The sequence below is a fragment of the Engystomops pustulosus genome, chromosome 3, assembly GCF_040894005.1.
Source record: "Engystomops pustulosus chromosome 3, aEngPut4.maternal, whole genome shotgun sequence".
NCBI lineage: Eukaryota > Metazoa > Chordata > Amphibia > Anura > Leptodactylidae > Engystomops > Engystomops pustulosus.
This window is the reverse complement of record NC_092413.1, coordinates 97,492,862-97,515,811: the sequence shown is the minus strand read 5'-3', so window position 1 is coordinate 97,515,811 and position 22,950 is coordinate 97,492,862. Positions and strand designations below refer to the sequence as shown.

The window sequence follows — 22,950 nt, the reverse complement described above, 5'->3', positions numbered from 1 at the left end:
ATCTCTTCATAAAAATGTTCTAAAAAGTGATCAAAAAAAGTTATGTGCGCCAAAATGGTACCAATTGAAAGGACAACTTAACACGTAAAGAATAAGCCCTAAACCAGCTCTTTCAACAAAAAATTATTAAAGTTACGTCTACAAAAAGATGGCGATGGAAAAACAAATGAGATTTCCTCTATATTAGTTTTTTTTCCAGTAAAATTGTAAAAATAAATGGAAAACTATATAAATGAGGTATCACTGTAATTGTAGTGATCTGTAGAATAAAGATAATATAGTATTTTTAGTGTACGGTGTACGACCCCTAAAAAATACAAAAAGATTGGAAACCAAAATTGACAATTTTCTTTTCCTCCATACATTCAAGAGTTAATAAAATCTCATCAATAAGCTAATGACTAGAGATGAGCGAACATGCTCGTCCGAGCTTGATGCTCGGTCGAGCATTAGGGTACTCGAAACTGCTCGTTACTCGGACGAATACTTCGCCCGCTCGAGAAAATGGCAGCTCCCGCCGTTTTGCTTTTTGGCGGCCAGAAACAGAGCCAATCACAAGCCAGGAGACTCTGCACTCCACCCAGCATGACGTGGTACCCTTACACGTCGATAGCAGTGGTTGGCTGGCCAGATCAGGTGACCCTGGGATAGACTAGCCGCTGGCCGCGCTGCTCGGATCATTCTGTCTCTGGATGCCGCTAAGGAGAGAGCTGCTGCTGCTCAGGGAAAGCGTTAGGGTGTTCTATTAGCTTACTGTTAGGCAGGAGTGATTCTCAAAGAACCCAACAGCCCTTCTTAGGGCTACAATAACGTTCTACTTTTTTTATTTTAATTTGCATATTTTACCATTTTGTGAGGAATTAGCAGGGGGACTTGCTACCGTTGTGTTTAGCTCTTAGTGGCACACATATCCATAGCAAAGACCGAAGTGGGAAAATTCAGTAGGGGTTGGATTTCTATTAGGCAATAACTCAGTGTCATCTCATCTGGCATAGTACTGTGCTTCCTTTGATACTTGGCTAGAAAATAGCCATAGGAGAATACAAACAGCTTCTTGAAGCCTACAGTAGCGTTCTATATATTTGATTTCTGGTTGATCTGCTGGTGGCTGTAGTTTCTGCAGTGCATGTACTTGCCAATTCTGAGCAATTTGTAGTGAGACTTGCGACCGCTGTGTTCTGCGCTTAGTGGCGCACATATCCATAGCAAAGGCTGAAGTGGCAAAATTCAGTAGGGGTTGGATTTCTATTAGGCAATAACTCAGTGTCATCTCATCCGGCATAGTACTGTGCTTCCTTTGATACTTGGCTAGAAAATAGCCATAGGAGAATACAAACAGCTTCTTGATCTTGAAGCCTACAGTAGCGTTCTATATATTTGATTTCTGGTTGATCTGCTGGTGGCTGTAGTTTCTGCAGTGCATGTACTTGCCAATTCTGAGCAATTTGTAGTGGGACTTGCGACCGCTGTGTTCTGCGCTTAGTGGCGCACATATCCATAGCAAAGGCCGAAGTGGCAAAATTCAGTAGGGGTTGGATTTCTATTAGGCAATAACTCAGTGTCATCTCATCCGGCATAGTACTGTGCTTCCTTTGATACTTGGCTAGAAAATAGCCATAGGAGAATACAAACAGCTTCTTGAAGCCTACAGTAGCGTTCTATATATTTGATTTCTGGTTGATCTGCTGGTGGCTGTAGTTTCTGCAGTGCATGTACTTGCCAATTCTGAGCAATTTGTAGTGAGACTTGCGACCGCTGTGTTCTGCGCTTAGTGGCGCACATATCCATAGCAAAGGCTGAAGTGGCAAAATTCAGTAGGGGTTGGATTTCTATTAGGCAATAACTCAGTGTCATCTCATCCGGCATAGTACTGTGCTTCCTTTGATACTTGGCTAGAAAATAGCCATAGGAGAATACAAACAGCTTCTTGATCTTGAAGCCTACAGTAGCGTTCTATATATTTGATTTCTGGTTGATCTGCTGGTGGCTGTAGTTTCTGCAGTGCATGTACTTGCCAATTCTGAGCAATTTGTAGTGGGACTTGCGACCGCTGTGTTCTGCGCTTAGTGGCGCACATATCCATAGCAAAGGCCGAAGTGGCAAAATTCAGTAGGGGTTGGATTTCTATTAGGCAATAACTCAGTGTCATCTCATCTGGCATAGTACTGTGCTTCCTTTGATACTTGGCTAGAAAATAGCCATAGCAATAGGATAGCATTGTTTGGTTTTAAAAACTCAAAAAAAAACAAAAAACACAAAAAAAAAAAAAAAACACAAAAAAAAACAAAAAAAAGTAAAAAAAAAAATAAAGTTATAACTCTCATTTTAAAAATGTTTAACCCGAGGGCTAGGGGTAGAGGACGAGGGCGGGGACGTGGGCGTCCAACTACTGCAGGGGTCAGAGGCCGTGGTCCTGGGCGGGGTGAGACACCACCTGCTGATGAGGGAGCAGGGGAACGCCGCAGAGCTACACTCCCTAGGTTCATGTCTGAAGTTACTGGGACTCGTGGTAGAGCACTGTTGAGGCCAGAACAGTGCGAACAGGTGATGTCGTGGATTGCTGACAATGCTTCGAGCAATTTGTCCACCACCAGTCAGTCTTCCACGCAGTCCACCCATGTCACCGAAATCGCCACTCCTCCAGCTCCTGCACCTCAGCCTCCTCCCCCCCAGTCTGCCCCCTCCCAGGAAAATTTGGCATTTGAACCGGCATACTCTGAGGAACTGTTTTCTGGACCCTTCCCACAGTCACAAACCACTTGTCCGGTTGCTGCTGAGCAATTTTCCGATGCCCAGGTTTTCCACCAGTCACAGTCTGTGGGTGATGATGACCTTCTTGACGTAGTGGAAGTGTGTAAAGAGGTGTCCGACGATGAGGAGACACGGTTGTCAGACAGTGGGGAAGTTGTTGTCAGGGCAGGAAGTCCGAGGGGGGAGCAGACTGAGGGATCGGAGGATGATGAGGTGACAGACCCAAGCTGGGTTGAGAGGCCGGGTGAACACAGTGCTTCTGAGACGGAGGAGAGTCCTCGACCTGAACAGGTTGGAAGAGGCAGTGGTGGGGCCAGACGGAGAGGCAGGGCCAGAGCTGGTGCATCAGCGCCACTGTCAACTAGTGAAGCTCCCGTGGTGAGGGCTCTTGCGGCGAGGGCTAGATCTTCAGAAGTGTGGAGGTTCTTTAAGGAAACACCGGATGACCGACGGACTGTGGTGTGCAACATTTGCCAAACCAGGCTCAGCAGGGGTTCCACCACTACTAGCTTAACTACCACCAGTATGCGCAGGCATATGAATGCTAAGCACCCCACTCAGTGGCAACAAGCCCGTTCACCTCCGGCCGTGCACACCACTGCTCCTTCCCCTGTGTCAGCTGCTAGTCAGCCCCCTGCCCAGGACCCTGGCACAAAAACCCCATTGTCGCCTCCACGATCCTCCACAGCATCCACCAGCGTTCAGCTCTCCATACCCCAGACGCTGGAGCGGAAACGCAAATATAGTGCAACCCACCCGCACGCCCAAGCCCTTAATGTGCACATCTCCAGATTGCTTAGCCTGGAGATGCTGCCCTATAGGCTAGTAGAGACCGAGGCCTTTCGCAACCTCATGGCGGCGGCCGCCCCTCGGTATTCGGTCCCCAGCTGCCACTACTTTTCCCGATGTGCCGTCCCAGCCCTGCACCAGCACGTGTCAGACAACATCATCCGTGCCCTGACCAACGCCGTTTCTGACAAGGTCCACCTGACCACGGACACGTGGACGAGTGCTGCCGGGCAGGGCCACTATATATCGCTGACGGCACATTGGGTTAACTTGGTGGAGGCTGGGACCGAGTCTGACCCTGGGGCTGCTCATATACTGCCGACGCCGAGGATTGCGGGGCCTACCTCGGTCCAGGTGTTTCAGGCCTACTATGCCTCCTCCTCCTCCCACCCCTCCTCCACCTCCTCCTCCGAACTACCATCCGTGGGCACGGCGCCATCAGTCGGTAGCTCTAGGCACAGCAGCAGTGCCGTCGCTAAGCGACAGCAGGCGGTGCTCAAACTACTGAGCCTAGGCGACAAAAGGCACACCGCCCAAGAGCTATTACAGGGCATCACGGCGCAGACTGATCTGTGGCTGGCACCGCTGAACCTCAAGCCGGGAATGGTTGTGTGTGACAACGGCCGTAACCTGGTGGCGGCTCTGCAACTCGGCAGACTGACACATGTGCCATGCCTGGCCCATGTGTTAAATCTGATAGTGCAGCGTTTCCTCAAGACATACCCCAATCTGTCTGATTTGCTCACGAAGGTGCGCCGCATCTGTGCGCATTTCAGGAAGTCCAGCCCAGATGCTGCCACTCTCAGGGCAGCGCAGCGCCGCCTCCAACTGCCCGCTCACCGACTGTTGTGCGACGTGCCCACGAGGTGGAATTCAACACTGACCATGTTATCCAGAGTTTACCAGCAGCGCAGAGCGATTGTAGACTGCCAGATGTCAACTTCCACCAGAACTGGTAGTCAGGTCAGTCAGCTTCCTCAAGTCTACAATGAGGAGTGGACGTGGATGTCTGATATCTGTCAGGTGCTGAGTAACTTTGAGGAGTCAACACAGATGGTCAGTGGCGATGCCGCCATCATCAGCCTCACCATCCCGCTGCTTGGCCTGTTGAAAAACTCTCTGGTCAGCATGAAGTCGGAAGCTTTGCGCTCGTCACAAGAGACGGGGGAAGAATATTCCCTTGTTGATAGCCAAAGCACCCTGAGGTCTGTTTCTCAGCGCATATCGGAGGAGGTGGAGGTGGAGGAGGATGAGGAGGAAGAGGAGGAGAATGTTGGCGAGACACAAGAGGGGACCATTGTTGAGTCCTTCACTGTTCAGCGTGTATGGGCAGAAGAAGAGGAGTTGGAGGAGTTGGAGGAGGAGGAAATGGACAGTCAGGCCAGTGAGGGGAGTGAATTCTTACGCGTTGGTACTCTGGCGCATATGGCAGATTTCATGCTTGGCTGCCTATCCCGTGACCCTCGCGTTCAAAGAATTTATTCCAGCACCGATTACTGGGTGTTCACTCTCCTGGACCCACGGTACAAGCAAAATCTTCCCACTCTCATCCCTGGAGAGGAAAGGAGTGTGAGAATGCATGAATACCAGCAGGCCCTGGTGCACAAGCTGAAACAGTATTTCCCTTCTGACAGCGCTAGCGGCAGAGTGCGTAGTTCTGCGGGACAAGTAGCGAGGGAGAGTAGGCGAGCAGGCAGCTTGTCCAGCACTGGCAAGGGTACGCTTTACAAGGCTTTTGCCAGCTTTATGTCACCCCAGCAAGACACTGTCACCTGTCCCCAGTCTCGGCAGAGTAGGGCTGATCTTTACAGAAAGATGGTGAGGGAGTACGTAGCTGACCATACCATCGTCCTAAATGATCACACAGCTCCCTACAACTACTGGGTTTCAAAGCTGGACATGTGGCACGAACTGGCGCTGTACGCCTTGGAGGTTCTTGCCTGCCCTGCCGCTAGCGTCTTGTCCGAGCGGGTTTTCAGTGCAGCTGGTGGCATCATCACCGATAAGCGTACACGCCTGTCGACTGACAGCGCTGACAGGCTGACGCTTATTAAAATGAATAAAGGCTGGATTTCTCAGAATTTCCAATCTCCACCAGGTGAAGGAAGCTCAACCTGAATAATTGATCCACTCCTCCTCCTCCTCCTCATTTTCCTCCTTCTCCTCCTCTTTGTACAGTAAAGCAGAGGAAAATGGCTATTTTTTGACAGGGCCCACTGGCTCTTGCTATAGTACTTCATGCATTTAATTTTTCTGGAGGGCCACCTACCCGGTCCTCTGTTTGAAACAATTTTTGTGAGTGCCACATACAGGCACTCAATCTATTCCATTTTTCTGGAGGGCCACCTACCCGGTCCTCTGTTTTAAAAAAATTTTGGGACTGCCACATACAGGCACTCAATCTATTCCATTTTACTGCAGGGCCACCTACCTGCTCCTCTGGTTTGAACAATTTTTGGGACTGCCACATACAGGCACTCAATCTATTCCATTTTACTGGAGGGCCACCTACCTGCTCCTCTGGTTTGAAACATTTTTGGGACTGCCACATACAGGCACTCAATCTATTCCATTTTACTGCAGGGCCACCTACCTGCTCCTCTGGTTTGAACAATTTTTGGGACTGCCACATACAGGCACTCAATCTATTCCATTTTACTGGAGGGCCACCTACCTGCTCCTCTGGTTTGAAACATTTTTGGGACTGCCACATACAGGCACTCAATCTATTCCATTTTACTGCAGGGCCACCTACCTGCTCCTCTGGTTTGAACAATTTTTGGGACTGCCACATACAGGCACTCAATCTATTCCATTTTACTGCAGGGCCACCTACCTGCTCCTCTGTTTTAAAAAATTTTTGGGACTGCCACATACAGGCACTCAATCTATTCCATTTTACTGCAGGGCCACCTACCTGCTCCTCTGGTTTGAACAATTTTTGGGACTGCCACATACAGGCACTCAATCTATTCCATTTTACTGGAGGGCCACCTACCTGCTCCTCTGGTTTGAAACATTTTTGGGACTGCCACATACAGGCACTCAATCTATCCCATTTTACTGGAGGGCCACCTACCTGCTCCTCTGGTTTGAAAAATGTTTGGGACTGCCACATACAGGCACTATCCAAATTAAATTGTCTCCATAGCAGCCTCCACACGTTGTCTCCATTGCTACCTCCAAAAGTCGTCCATATAGCTGCCTCCATACATCGTCCCTTTATCAAACGAGGTGTGTCAGGCAGAAATTTGGGTTGTTTTCATGGATTCCACATCAAAGTTGTTAACTTTGTCACCACCCTGCTGTGTAATCCCCAAAATATACTGGCAAACTTTTACCATTTAGGGATATTATTTCAGCGCTTCTTGCGCATCTGTTTACATTCCCCTCACCCGGCATATCCTAAACTTATAAGAACGCTACTACACTTGATCTTATACAAAAGGTTCTTAGAAGTGCTGTTTGGGGAGTAGCCTAGAGACAGGGGCTTGGATTGGCGAAAGCTCGCCTGGCAGCGGAACGCCAGCTCCATGCGCATCATGCGCTTCTTGCGCATCTGTTTACATTCCCCTCACCCGCCATATCCCAAACTTATAAGAACGCTACTACACTTAACTTGGTGCAGGCTGGGACCGAGTCTGACCCTGGGGCTGGTCATATACTGCCGACGCAGAGAATTGCGGGGCCTACCTCGGTCCAGGTCTCAAAGGCCTACTATACCTCCTCCCACCCCTCCTCCACCTCCTCCTCCTCCGAATTACCATCCGTGGGCATGGCGCCATCAGTCGGTAGCTCTAGGCACAGCAGCAGTGCCGTCGCTAAGCGACAGCAGGCGGTGCTGAAACTGCTGAGCCTAGGCGATAAAAGGCACACCGCCCAAGAGCTATTACAGGGCATTCCACATCAAAGTTGTTAACTTTGTCGCCACCCTGCTGTGTAATCCCCAAAATATACTTGCAAACTTTTACCATTTAGGGATATTATTTCAGCGCTTCTTGCGCATCTGTTTACATTCCCCTCACCCGGCATATCCTAAACTTATAAGAACGCTACTACACTTGATCTTATACAAAAGGTTCTTAGAAGTGCTGTTTGGGGAGTAGCCTAGAGACAGGGGCTTGGATTGGCGAAAGCTCGCCTGGCAGCGGAGCGCCAGCTCCATGCCAAGATCCAACTAACATAGTTTTAACTGCAGCACCTTTAATCTACTACTAGTTCACTGCCTCCATACATGGTCCCCTTATCAAACGAGCTGTGTCAGGCAGAATTTTGGGTTGTTTTCATGGCTTCCATGTTAACTTTGTCGCCACCCTGCTGTGTAATCCACAAAATATACTGGCAAACTTTTATCATGTACCGATATTATTTGAGCGCTTCTTGCTCACCTCCTTTGGTTCCTCTCTGCCACCCATTGGTTTGAAGCCTGAGTCCATTTAGGGTATGTCGCCATGCCACTCTCTAGCCTGCTGCCGCTGCCTCTGCATGCCGTCCCCTATAGTGTCAGGGTCAATTATTGGATGTTTTAGATGCTATCTAGCTTCATTCTGTCACTCTGTCATGGCCATGCTGTTGCCCATAATTTTGGCATAATGGTGCGATTATGCAGCCTCAGAGGCATCCATGCATGCTGCCCCTGCTGTTTCCTGTCCATTTCCGTGGTGTTTCCATCCTTTTCTGAGGTTCCCAGGTGTTTGGCCAAGCTTCCCTGTGCAGAGCCTTGGTCCCCTTGAAAAATGCTCGAGTCTCCCATTGACTTCAATGGGGTTCGTTATTCGAGACGAGCACTCGAGCATCGGGAAAAGTTCGTCTCGAATAACGAGTACCCGAGCATTTTAGTGTTCGCTCATCTCTACTAATGACCCACTAAAATGATTTTTAGTGGATCTCATGTTGCAAAAAATAAGCCCTTATATGTCCAAATTGCCAAAAAAGTAAAGATTGTATAGCCAATAAAATTGACAATGCATAATCTGCTCTGAATGGCGCAGCTCCCTTCGATGCCCTGGCGTGTGCCCATACAGCAGGTTACCACCACATATGGGGTATTGTTATATGTGGGAGGGATTGGGTATCAAATTTTGTAGAGCGTTTTGGTATTTTATCCACTGAGAATTTGTACATTTTTTGAAAAACACATTAATTTAGCCAAAAAACATTTAGTTTCAAAATTGTATCCAATTTTGTTTTAACCCCTGTAAAGCAATTAAAGGGTTAAAAAAAACTTCATAAAAGTTGTGTTACATACGTTGAGGGGTGTAGTTTCTATAATGGGGTAATTTCTGCATGGGGCTTTACTTTTATTTACGTCTCTCAAAGTGACTTCAAACCTGAGCAGGTCTCTCAATAGCAGGATTTTGCAGTTTTTATGAAAATGTGAAAATCGCACCTTTCAAAGGCCCAGAACACCCTACAAAAATAAGAGTATGCTTAAAAAAACATGTCCACATAAAGTAGACATTCGGTGAATGTTAGTTATTAAGTTTTTTTGCTGTTATGACTTGGTGTGGAAAAAGTAGAACATTTTGAAGTTCGAAAATCGAGAATTTTTCAAAATTTTCACCAAATATCTAATTTTCTCATAAATAAATGCAAAACATGCCACCAAAATCTTTCAACTAACATGAAGTACAATGTGTCACGAGAAAACAATTTTAAAATCACTTGGATATGCTAAAGCGTTTCAAAGTTATAACCATTTAAAGTGACACAGGGCAGATTTGAAAAAATGGGTCGTGTCAGGAAGGTGAAAAGTGGCTTCGGCGTTAAGCGGTTAATGACATTCATTTTACTGACTGTAAAGCTAAACCTGTACATAACATCCATCAACAGCATCTTTGATAAACACGACACAATGCCATGTGATATTCAATAGAAGTCATTGGTGGTCCTCCTGCAGCAGCCATTTATTCTCCAGAGGGCAGTAGTATAAAGTCAGAGAAAATATGCTGTTCACCAAACATATCGTGTGCTTCAGGCAATTTTTTTCCTCATCCCACCATAAAATGACTTTCTGAAAAGGTGAACTGCCAAAAAGGGGCAATTCCTTTACAAAATTTTAGAGCCATTTTGCTAACAACAAAAAGAGAAAATATTCATCATTTTATTGATCATTGATTTTACACAGAATTAAATAATTAAATATTCTGTAATATTTGAATAACATGAAGCTTTACTGCTTATGCAGTATTTAACCCACTAGTGTTAGATAAAATTACAATAGCATGTCTGTGTTTGTTATTCCTAATGAGGAACCTAAATTCTTCTACTTTTAATAGTTTTTGACTGCTGATAAAAGCCAGAATCCATCACTGAAGTTCTATCTATCACTAAGACTCATTTACAATGTTCTTCTTGTTAGAACATGGAGAGTTATTTGATCCATAACTATGCCTTGCAGAAAAGAATTTGTTCTTATCGCTGTTAATAAAATATGGCTGCCCTCAGAAATAATACCTTCATTTTTTTGACCAAGTAAAACATTTGCTGGGTTTGCTTAAATGAACTACGGAACTTATTTGTTACAGAAGAATGCAAACTGCCGGGGAAAGGTTAAAGGGGTTGGCCATTTATAGCAAAATTTAACAGGGTAAGTAACAAAAACACTAATATGGTCACCCATATTGATTTTCCTCTCTAAAAGTTTTCCCTTTTTTTATTACTGTCTCCACAATAATACAATAACTCAGTAATAGCATAATTAGATGAAACAATAAGAATGAGGGCCCTGCTGGCAATAACTTAAAGTCTATCGGGATAAAGGGGTGACACAGAAGGTGGCTTATAAAATTAATTTAAAAAAAACCTAAAAGATCAGATCACCCCCCTTTCCTTTGAACTCATATAAATATAAATAAACTGTAAAAATCATAAACTTGTTAGGTATCGCCGCTTCCCAAAATGTCTGATCTATCAAAATATAATATCGATTATTCCCTTATTCCTGGGGGTGTTTAACCCCATAAATGAAATAGTGCCCAAAGTCGAAAATGGCCCTTTTTTGCTATTTTGAAAAATGTTAAAAAATGTAATAAAAAGTTATCCAAAAAGTCCATTTATTCCTCAAAATGGTAGAATTGAAAATGCCACCTCATTACACAAAAAATGACACCACACACAGCTCTGTACACTGAAGTATGAGCAAATTATTAGCGTCAGAACACGGCAAAATGAAGATTTTTTTTGTACAGGAGGTTTTAATTTATGTAAATGTATGAAAACATTATAAAACCTATATAACCTATTTGGTATCCCTCTGATTGTACGAACTCAAAGAAGAAGACCTGGCTTTTGGGGCGCACAGGGAAAGCCTTAAATTGCAATCCCAAAAGAAAATGGTGCAAATGCATTTTTTCACCAATTTCATTGCATTTGGATTTTTTTTCCCGCTTCCCAGTACATGGCATGGAATATAAAATAACCTCACTATGAAGTGCAATTTGTTATGCAGAAAACAAGCCCTCACACATATGTTTACATGGAAAAATATAAAGTTATGGATTTTTGAAGGTGGGGAATGAAAAATGAAACCACCAAAATGAAAAAGGGCCAAGTCATTAAGTGTTTAAGGAATAAAATAGATAAGTAATTCTAATTGATATAGTCGCCAGCAGATATCAATATTTAGAGAAACCAGTGTACATTGGTCTGCACAGAAAACAGTTTAATGCTATCAAGTGGTGAGGAATTACATAGAGGGAAGGATAAATAAATGGAGATTAAAGGGAACCTGTCAGCAGAAACTGACCTACTTAACAATTTCCAGTATGTTGTCAAGTAGCTGAACACCTTCCAGATCATGTTTCTTTCATGACCCAGTGTGGTGATCTCATCCAGAAAATCTTCTTTTGAAGTGAGATGTAAATTGGTTGTATAAAGTCAAGGAGGTGGAGATTTTAACACTGAAGTCAAGCTCTCTCTTCCACAGAAAGCCTCTTTCACTGTAATTGATGGTCCTGTATACGGAGACTAGATCTATGAAGACTGATGCATGATATCAATCACAGAGGAGGAGGGATTCACATCTCCACACCTTGACTTCAGTGTTGAACTCTCCCCCTCCTTGACTTTATACAACCAATTTACATTTCACTTCAAAGTTGATTTTCTGGATGATGCCACCATATTGGACCATGAACTTTTGAACAAAAACTAGAAGGTGTTACGCTTCTTGAAAGTTATATGCAGTTAGGGAATGTGATAGGCCATACTGAAAAGATGATTATTTAGGGCATGTTTGAAAATTTGGTAGTTAAAAATTAACCTGAAAGTTTGAGGATGTATATTCCAGAAAACAGGTGCATCTCAGGAGAAAAAAATGCAGATCCAGCTCACGGAGATCTTGTAATGTGTTCTATTTTATTTACGCTCGTGTGACATCCAGGTATACAGCAATTAAAAAGGTTTACGCATTTCGAGCAGTTCATCCGTTCTTATTCATGACCAGATCTCCGTGAGCAGCATTTTTTACTCTACATGTTGCCATGCCCTCTGCAGCGGGGTGAACTGTGCTCAAGGAGACTGTGTACAATTGAGGCTGTTTAGCTAGAACATTATTTTTCTGGCATCTCAGGAGAAGTCCTGTATATGTGAAAGGGAGGTTCATACTTTAGAGATGGAGGATGATGCAGGCATAGATGTTACACTGAATCAATATCCTGAGATAGAGCTCAGAGAGCAATAAAGATTCTCCTAATAATACGTTTTTATAAATTGTACTCTTCCCTGAACAGCACCCTTGGCAGAATCCAGCTTCACCTACTTCTCATTAATAATGCTTTCATACTTGCTCTTACTAGTTGTTGAATCAAGCCCGGAACATAAACGCATCCCAATTATTGGGCTAGACAAAACTTTACCTCTCTTTTTGGTCCTGGTTGTTTCAATGCTTTGAATTGCTAACATTTTTATGACAGGGCTTCATAAAATTTATAATAATTATGTATATTCATTATTACAAAATTCAATATTAAATCAGATAAATGCATAAAATATTTAGACCCTTTTGCCTTTTTTCATCAGCCATTTTAAAGTGTGCTGTCCATAAAAAGCCAAAAATCTAACACTCTATCTCCTCTTAAATTTAAAGTACAGTCTATAAAGGTCTTTGTGGTTTCTAGCAGAATCACACAGCACACTGGTCCGCAGCTTATTTGCTAAGGGTAACTTATGAGAAGACATAAAAAGAGCTTGGAAAATGAAAAACAAGAGCAGCATGTAACTGACAGATCTTTGAAATGCATATTGCCCGGTTTTTATGGGTTTGTGACTGAATTATTGACCAAAAACTATTCCATTTTGAAAAAAAACGTGTTCTTTTACAGAATGGCTTGTAATAGATGAAAAGCTAAGACATGATTTCCAGGTGATTCTAGGATTAGCAGGTTCTGATTTATGTTAACAAAATAACTACCACAAGTCTTTTTAGCGACCGGGCTTGCTCAATCTTTTAAATACCCTTAAAGAATATTCCCATAAAACAACATATATATTTTTATTATACTACTCTACAAAGATAAAAGTTACTAAAGTAATACGGGGGCGTGGCTTGAGCATGGAGGAAGGAGGACGCTCGTTCAGGAGCGACATTACCAGCCCAGCAGCGAGGTTCCTCGGCTCTGAACATGTCGGGCAGGAGGGGAAGGAGTGCAGTCCAGACTGGGACAGCGGTACAGCGGCATCCGGACCAGGAGCCTGGATAGGTTCCGACACCAGCCGCGGGAGACAGCAGGCCCGCCGGCCATTTCCAGTATGGCGCCTGCTATTGCCGCCCACCTCACTTTCGGCGGAGCCGACAGAGGAGTCCGGAGCAGTGCTGCATCTGCTCCCCGTGGCACTGCTACTCCGCCGGAATTCACAGTCACAACAGGGAGTGACAGGCACGGACAGCAGGAGGACACAAACTCGATGTCCAAATCCAACATGGCGCCTGTCCCTGTCAGCCAACCTGCTGAGAGCAGCCCCGGCAGTGGCACAGAGAGCAACGTGCTATCGTCCCCACAAGAGCACTCACGCTCCCCTTCCTTACTGGAGCCGGATCAGCTATCAAGCCCAGGCTGGGTAAGCCAACATGGGAGCTCCCGCAGCTACCACACTTCTCCTATCCCCCTCACAGATACACATGGGGACACAATCCATACAGAGTTTCAACTTCTCAGGGAACTTATACAGGCCCTCCCCACACGGCAGGACTTAGATTCTGTGATTCAAAGTGTGGAGGCCTCGCATCTGCAGACTCTAGGAGACATTAGAGAAGATATTGAGACACTTGCAAAACGTACTGCGAACACTGAAAATGCTACTGTCTCTTTAGATGAGAGGGTCTCTGCCCCGGAGAGAGAAGTTAGCAGCTAAGGACAACATATGCAGCATTTGGCTCTCCTCTTAGATGACCAAGAAAACAGAGGCAGGAGAAACAATATTCGTATTAAGGGTCTTTCTGAGAGTGTGTCTGATGATAATCTGTCAGAAAGGGCAACGTCCATCTTCAACAAACTGCTGCATCGTCCCATAGACGCAGAATTAATTATAGACCGCATTCACAGAGTCTCAAGAATGTGGTCCTTAGCCTCTCCAGCGCCCAGGGATGTACTTTGTCGCCTTCATTACATCAGCGATAAAGAGAAGATTATTCGAGCGGCATTGTCTGAAAACACCATTCAGGTGGACGGGACTGAGATACATATCTACCCAGATGTTTCCACCCGCACTCTAAATATGAGACATATGTTGCAACCGTTACTTCAAGGCATTACAGACCTAGGGGCCACTTACCGCTGGGGTCACCGCTTTCACCTCATTGTGAGGCATGAAGGGCACAATTTCTTTCTGCGGAGGCCAGAAGATCTTCCAGATCTATTTTTTAAATATGCCTCACATTGAAGTCCCTAACTGGCTTTACCTAGACAACATGCAATCTGGTTCTATGCCTCCCAGAAGAAGGAGGGATTCCATGAGAAGAAGACGTCTGTCTACAGTCAGCATAACTCCTCCACCTTTCTCGGAACAAGTGGAAGGCGATGTACCGATGGGACCTTATCTATCCGCCCCTCTTCCGCTAGAAGCCTGAGAAGATCATCCCGTCATCATACTTCTATTTGCTATGTAACAGCTCTGCTCTCCGAGTGAGTCATTGAGCAAAACATTTCCGTTCTTGATCGGGACTACTCTTGAATTCTCCTCTCTTACATCATTGAGGTTATGGCTATAGCCCTGTTAAGGTTACTCGTTACACTGTATCCCTTACTGTTTTACTGTCATTGCACAAATGTAACAAGTTTGTCTTTTTTTCTAGCAAAGGCCTCTTGGGCGCCTCTGCTGGAGACGTACCAGTCCATTGTATTATTCTCCCTGACTTTTTGCTGGTCAGGTTAGTTAGTTAAGGCTATGCCTTAACTTAGTGGCTTTCGGTGCAGCCCGACATAGGCCTCAGCCGCGATTACTAAATATCTATACAAGATGTTTGAATATTTGACCATTATTTGATGATTAGGTCTTATTATTCACTAGGAGTATCTTTATTTATATTCAGTTGCCTTTAAGATGCTCTCCTCTCCGGAGACAGTGTCTTTAAGTTAAAGCCTCCCCCTCCCCTCCCAGCTCTGTTCTTGCATAAGCTCCACACTCCGGGGAATGATGGGGATGACGTTGCTGGACCATATAATATGTTTAATGCATTTACTGCCTGTTGGTTCGTTAGCTCCGCCCACGCTTTTCTACTCTTTCCACCTACACCAATTTAAGGTGTTCCCTTGTGTACTCACTTGGGATATAGGGGTCTGTTCACCTTGCATTAGTGTTTTTCTCTTTCTTTCATTATCTCTTTCTTTTCTTTTTTTTTTTCTCTACCCTACTTATCGCACTTGCTCTCTACCTTCCACCCCTCTTCTCCTTCCACCACTTCCCCGTTGGCAGAGATGGACCGCCCAGGCAGATCTCGAGATACGTTGACTATAGGCTCCCTTAACGTAAAAGGACTTCACAGTCCTGAAAAGCGATCTATATTGTTCAATCTACTTAAACGTAGAAAGATTCAAGTAGCCTTTATTCAGGAGACTTACCTTACTGAAACGAGGAACTACAATTTTAAGAAGATGGTTTCCACACACATATCATAGTTATAAGGACGATGCAAGGTCCAGAGGCACGTCTATTTTTGTGTCAAATACGCTCCAGTGGGCTTTCATGGACTCGCAGTGGTGATGATGGCCGCATAATTATGGTAAAAGGCAAGATGGGAGACAGTTTATACACCTTTGCCTCTTTATATCTCCCATATGTGGGGTAAGCTCAGGCTATAAGCTCGTTCCTTGAAATGGTAGATGAATTCGCAGAGGGCATAGTGGCAATCTCAATGTAGCTATTGACCCCCTGGTGGACACTTCAGTGGGTTCTTTGGCACTCTCGCATGCTAGTCTGCGTAAAATGAAAAGACTTTTACATGAACACCAGTTAATAGACACATGGAGACTGCTACACCCCTCTGACAAGGACTACACTTTCTATTCCACACCACATCACAATTACTCCAGACTGGACTACTTGTTCCTCCGACACAGAGACTTAGGACTGCTCCGTGAGGCCCCGATTGACAACATTACCTTCTTAGACCATACATTGATCACTATCTCCATATTTCTCCCAAACCCCGCTGACTTCCAATGGCAATGGAAGCTAAATGCTTCCCTCATAGAGGACCCTTTTGTGTTAGACGATATTAGAAACTCAATATCAGCCCACTTCGACAGGACTAGAACGGAAGATGTAAACCCCTGTATAGCTTGGGAGGGGCACAAATTTAATGTCCGTAGCATTTTAATTACTCATGGCAGCCGACGCAAGAGGGAAAGGGCCCAAGCTGTTAGTGCTTTATTGGATTGTATTACATTTCTGGAGCTCTCTCATAAGAGATCTCCAACGTCTGAAAACAGGTCCGCTCTGCTTTCAGCAAGGGAATCTCTGCGAACCCTCCTACTGGACAAAGCTAAAGGCGTCTTAGCTAAATGTAGAAGACACTTCTACGAATACAGTAATAAATGTGGCAGAACTCTGGCCAGAGCCTTGAGGGAACAACGCTCCCACACCTATGTACCTAAAATCACCTCCTCGGCAGGAACACCTCTCCATCTTAGTCTAGACATTGCAGCTGCCTTTAAAGATTACTACCAGGCATTGTACAATATACCGCAACCAACATCCCAACGCACTAGGGAAGAAATCAGACATAAAATACAACCATACATAACAGAATCTGGACTGCCGACCTTGACAGATGAAGAGGCGGAGGCCCTTGAGACCCCCATATCGGGGCTTGAATTCCAGAATGCTTTGCAGGCAACGCAGACTGGTAAGGCCCCTGGCCCAGACGGCGTTTCGTTTCCGTATTACAAGACATTCGCAAAATTGCTTGAGCCCCACTGGACAAAAGCCTTTAATTCTGAAGCCGCTGGTTCACCTCTCCCAAGGGAAGCCCTACACGCCACACTACAGTCGTAGCTAAACCAGGGAAAGACTCGACTCAGTGTTCTAACTATCGACCAATCTCACTGTTAAATCAGGACCTTAAACTATTCTCGAAAGTCTTGGCAACAAGACTAGCTCCTTTGTTGAAACGTACCATTCATTCAGACCAGGCAGGTTTTTTACTGGAGAGAGATGCCAGGGACAACACCACCAAGGCAATAAATATGATACATAAAGCTTGTTCAGAGAAACTCCCTCTGATGCTTCTCTCTACAGATGCTGAGAAAGCATTTGATAGAGTCAATTGGACATTCATGTCTGAAGTACTTTGCCGTTTTGGCCTCCAAAACCGTATGCTTGCGTGCGTGTTGTCTCTGTACTCCTCTCCCTCGGCCTCGATTCACGTAAATGGTGTTTTATCGGATAGTTTTAACATTCAAAATGGCACACGACAGGGATGCCCACTCTCACCTTTGCTATTCGTCCTGTCCATAGAATCCTTCCTCCGTAAGATTTGTGGTGACCCGAACTTCTCGGGCATCACGATTAGAGTAATGACTCAAAATAGCTGCCTACGTCGACGACTTACTCTTTTTCATTTCAAATCCTCAGGTCTCCTTACCCAATCTCATGTTGGCATTACGTCAGTTTTCGCTGTTATCTAATTTTCAAATTAATTGGTCAAATTTGGAAGCATTGAATGTATCCTTACATGTTTCTCTTAAAGAAACGTTACAAGCCTCCTTTAGCTTTGCCTGGGCTGAAAACAGTATTAGATATCTTGGAATTAACCTGTCGGTGGACTTGACTAAACTGTACACACTGAATTTCCTGCCCATTTTTCAAAATATTCAAAGAGACTGCTCTAGATGGACCAAGGGCCTCTTTTCGTGGTTCGAGAGGTGCGCCATTTTTAAAATGAACATTCTCCCTCGCTTGCTGTACTTATTTCAGGCTGTCCCAATTCATTTACCAGCGGCTTTCTTTCGCTCCTTAAACACTCTCCAGCATAGATTTGTGTGGGCAGGCAAGCCAGCAAGACTCAGCAGCAAGACCTTGTTTAGGCCTAAGCGATCGGGTGGATTGGGACTCCCCAATTTTCAAAACTATTACAACGCAGCACATGTGGCAAGGGTTCTGGACTGGTGTTGTAATCAAAGCACCAAACCCTGGATCCATTTGGAGCAGTCCTTTACACGAACATCTCTTCAGGTTTTGCCCTGGTTGGAGCCTCATTTGACTGCTTCCTTGAAACGGAACCCTATCATCGGTCCCACATTGTCGGTTTGTCAGAATAAATTAGTACGGAAATGACTTATATCCTCAAAGTCTCCCCTCACTCCGATTCTTGGCAATCCTGATTTCACCCCGGGCTATGAAGACTTGATCTTCAAGCAGTGGAAAGGGATAGGCAGATTTAGAGCGGAACATTTCATTAAAGATTCATACTGGATGACGTCTCAAGACTTGACTGAGCTTACGGACCCCTGTCCTCTAGGGGCATGGAGAACGGGACTGCTGAGGCATTACTTAGTTTCCTAGTTTCTCCATGCGAACAGTTTACAAAAGAGAAAACCACCTTTGAGTGCCTGTGTGTCAGTGCAAATGGCCTATGGCACACGCTATCCCTTACCTACTCATGCTTACTGTCAATCCCGGATGATCCCGGCCCTCTCTATTTAACACAATGGGAGGAGGACCTGAACATCTCCTTTACTGTTGAACAAAAAGACAGGAGTTTTGAACTTTGTCACTATGCAACCATCAGCTCACGTTACCAAGAAGCAGGCTATAAATTGCTAGCAAGATGGTATAGGGTACCTACCAGATTACATACAATCTTTCCACAGGTCCCTGACACTTGTTGGAGATGTGGGCAAGAGGAGGGCTCCTTCCTACATATATTCTTTTCCTGTAACATCCTGTCCTCGTTCTGGCAAGATTTGGGCAGAATTATATCCCGCTTATGTGGAGAATCAATCAGATTGGAGCCCTCCCTCTTCCTTCTTCACCACTCTGACATGTCTGTACAACAGTATAAGAAATCACTGATCCGATTTCTTATCATTGCTGCGAGGGCATGCATTCCGCTTCTATGGAAACAAACGGTACCACCATCATTGGCAATGTGGGTAGTGAAAGTCAATGATAATGTACATAGAAGACCTCACCTCTTCGGTACATGGGACCTATGACAGGTTCCACAAAACATGGCAACCCTGGATCCAATTTAAATTGTCTTCTGAATATAGAGACCTACTGTAAACTTAGAAACACTATGGGGCAGATTTACATACCCGGTCCATTCGCGATCCAGTGGTGCGTTCTCTGCGGTGGATTCGGGTCCGGTCGGGATTCACTAAGGCAGTTCCTCTGACATCGACCAGGTGTCGCTGCTGCGCTGAAGACCATCGGAATGCACTGAAGTTCACCGAGCCATCGTGGGTGAAGGTATTTTTTAAAATGCGGCGTTTTTTCCGAATCCGTCAGCGTTTTTTATGGCCAAGCCCCCCGATTTCCCTCGCATGCATGCTGGCGCTGATGCACCACAATCCGATCGCATGCGCCGAAATCCCGGGGCAATACTGGGAAAATCGGCGCAAAACGGAAAAATTTGGTTAACCCGTCACAAAAACGCGAATCGGGCCCTTAGTAAATGACCCCCCCTATATGTCCTCGACGTATTCTCTGATTGAGCCTTGTCTCAACTCCCGGCCTTCTCTGCTTACCCCCTTTCCCTCTTAAGCCCTCCATACCCCCTTTTGTACTCTCCTGGTCTTGGTTCTCTCCCTTGCTTCTTTCTTAGATTCGCTCTATTACTTCTTTTCTTTTTTCTTCTCCCTCATATTACTTCTCTAAACCCTAAGCAGGCCCATTCGTTGCCATTAGAGTTTGATACCCAACTTTATCATTTTAAAAAATATTAAAAGACAGACACGCGGAATGGGTATTTTTTTGTATTTGACATGTCACTTTCTGGTGAATTTCTCATTTTTTGTAACCTGTTTTGCTGTCTGTTATTAATAAAAAAGGAATTATAAAAAAAAAAAGATAATAGTTACCACTTGGGTTAAATTATATATGTATAATTCCTATGTTATTTTACACATATTAAAATGACCATATAAACTGCTACAAAAGCAAATCTACAAAAGGAAAACTACCATAAAAATCCATCAGGATAAACCAGGAGCACTTACTTATACTGTAGATCCAGGCATTGTGACTCTGGTAATTTTCTTATTTTTGTTAGCTATGTCCGCCTTTCTTCTAAAATCAACTTTTAAAATTATGGTAATGAGCCAAAAAGGGTTTTGAGGGCATTACCAGAGTCCAAGCGTGGTCTTACAGGCTGTTACACTGTTCAGGAGAATCACAGATTACATAGAAGCTGGTTGCAATGAGTTACAGCACATTATCCTCCCATCAGCTTAAAGTGCACTGCTAATTGACAAAGAGAGAATTTGAAAAGAATGATACTGGGTTATATAACTACTTTTGCTGTGAACTATGTTATCTATTAAAAAAATGACAATGGAAAGGGTTAGCTCAAAAAGGAAGCTTCAGAATAAACCTTAAAGCAAAACTGTAAAGTTGTTTGACAAAATATAGTTTTAAAACAGCTGGAGAGAGCCTTTGAATTCTGATGATACATATTTCATGCTTCTGGCTTCTTCCTACACTGAAATAAAGCTTTATATATCTATCAACCTCATCTGTAAAATACTCTCAGCACTTCCTGTGTGTGCCAATCAGGACACAGAATCAGTGATGGCTTGTTCAGAGATCTAGTTCAGACATCTGGACCCCAGAGCTGCCTGTAGGCACTGCCTGAAAGATGGCGTCTGTGACGTCATCTTAAAGGCACAGTGTCAGCTTATGCATGTGCATAGGCTGACACTGCTTATACCCTGCAATACATCAGTATTGCAGAGTTTTATTATGAACAAGCAATCAGATAATTTCTTGTTCATGTCCTATGGTGGAAATAGTCAAAAAGTACAAAAAAAAGGTTATTCAATAAAAAAATAAAGTAATAAATCAATAAAAGTGCCCATACTCCCCATAACATATAAGAGACATATAACGCTACAAAAAGTCTAAATCATAACACAAACCCCACATATATAGTATCACCGCGTCCGTAGCAACCCGTAAAATAAAAGTAAATCATTATTGAACCCGCATGATGAACGCCGTTAAAAAAATGTTAAAAACCCAACAAAAATTATGATTTTTACCTATTGAATCCCACAAAAAATGCAATAAAAATTGATAAAAAAAAGTACTCCAGAATGATACTGTTGCAAAGTACAACATGTCCCACATAAAGCAAACCATCAATTAGCTCTGTAGCCAAAAAATGTTATGCCACTTGGAAGACGGCAATGCAAAAATTTTCCCCACATTAGGTTTTAATTGGCAATTTAGTAAAATGTAAGAAAGAATATTCATGTCCGTAATCGTACTGACCCATAAAATAAAGATAACATGATTATTAGGCTATACGGTGAAAACGAAAAAAAATATTCCAAAATTTTCAACAATAGGGGATACTAACCCCAAAATGGTAACACTGGAAAAAGCATCTCATTCTGCAAAAAAAAAGGCTGTCGCATGGCCCCAATAACGAAAAAGCGAAAATTTTATAGCCTACAAAAGGGGCCAATGAGGAAACTAAAATCCTGGCAGTTGCAGGGCGCTACTTCCCTTCTGCACCTCGCTGTGTGCCCATAAAACAAATAATGTCCAAGTGTTGGGGGTCTCTGTACTCGGGAGATATTGCATAACAAATTGTGTGGTGGGTTTCCTCTTTTTATCTTTTGGAAATGTGTAGATTTTAGGGCTAAATGAACGTATAACCGACACAATTTGACCATTCTAAATTTCACCTCCATTTTGATGTAATTACTATGGAGATGTCAAGGGGTTAACTATCTGTTTCTGATAGCTTGAGGGGTGCAGATTTGAAAATGGATTGGTTATTTAGGAGGGTTTTGATGTTTTATATGTAAAATATAATTCAAAACTGTATTTATCCCCAAAATAGTCAATTCTGAAAATGCGGAAAACCGATATTCGATTTGTAAGGCGCGTGACATCAAAATAAATTATCCAGACATTTCAAAAATGATGAAAATGTAAAGTAGACATATGTGAAATGTTATTCAGCAATTTATTTAGTTGGTTAATCTATCTGCCTGAAAGCGTAACGATTTTGAATTTCGACAATGGCAAATTTTTCCAAAAATTCATTATTTTTTAATTTTTTTTGTAAATAACCGCAAAGCTCATTAACCAAAATTTACCACTAAAATGAAGTACAACATGTGAGGAAAAAACAATCTTAGAATCACTTTTAGTTCTGTTGTCTGTGTGATCCGTTACAATATGGTTATAACTATTGAACACTGTTACTTATAAAAGTCTCTGTGGGAAGAGTCCGAAGGGAGGAGTCTGTGGACCAGTGGACCCTCTGTACCACCGTGGGAGATGGAATGAGGCCCACGGTGGCAGCCAAGGTACAGGAAAGTGCAGGAAACAGTCCAAGCCCGGGATGACAGCAGCACACAGAGGAACACTGGTAACGCTGGCGCGGACTGCAGACATCGCTGGACTGGAACCCTGGGAGGCACAGCAGGAGACACAAAGGCAGACTGAAGACTTGAGACAGGATGGCAGGAGCACACGGAGGTACCCTGGTAACACTGGAGACAGGAACACGGAGAACACTGGTAACACTGGAGACAGGAACACCAGGAGCGTATGGGAACGCTGGAGACAGGAGACACAGAGGCGTCTGGAAATGCTGGAAGACAGGACACACCAGGAGCGAATGGAACGCTGGAGACACACAGGAACACAAGAAAGCATCTGGAAATGCTAATGGGCTTTCTCTTCCACAGGAACAGTTAAGGAAGCCTGGCATGGAAACCATAGGAGATCCTA

At 44.1% G+C, this 22,950-nt stretch overlaps 1 protein-coding gene across 4 annotated transcripts in view; it reads left to right on the top strand.

Annotated features, from left to right (window-relative positions):
• Positions 1-22,950, top strand: part of LAMA2 (laminin subunit alpha 2) — a 567,760-nt gene that overhangs the window by 257,184 nt on the left and 287,626 nt on the right. The gene's annotated exons all lie outside the window — the stretch shown is intronic.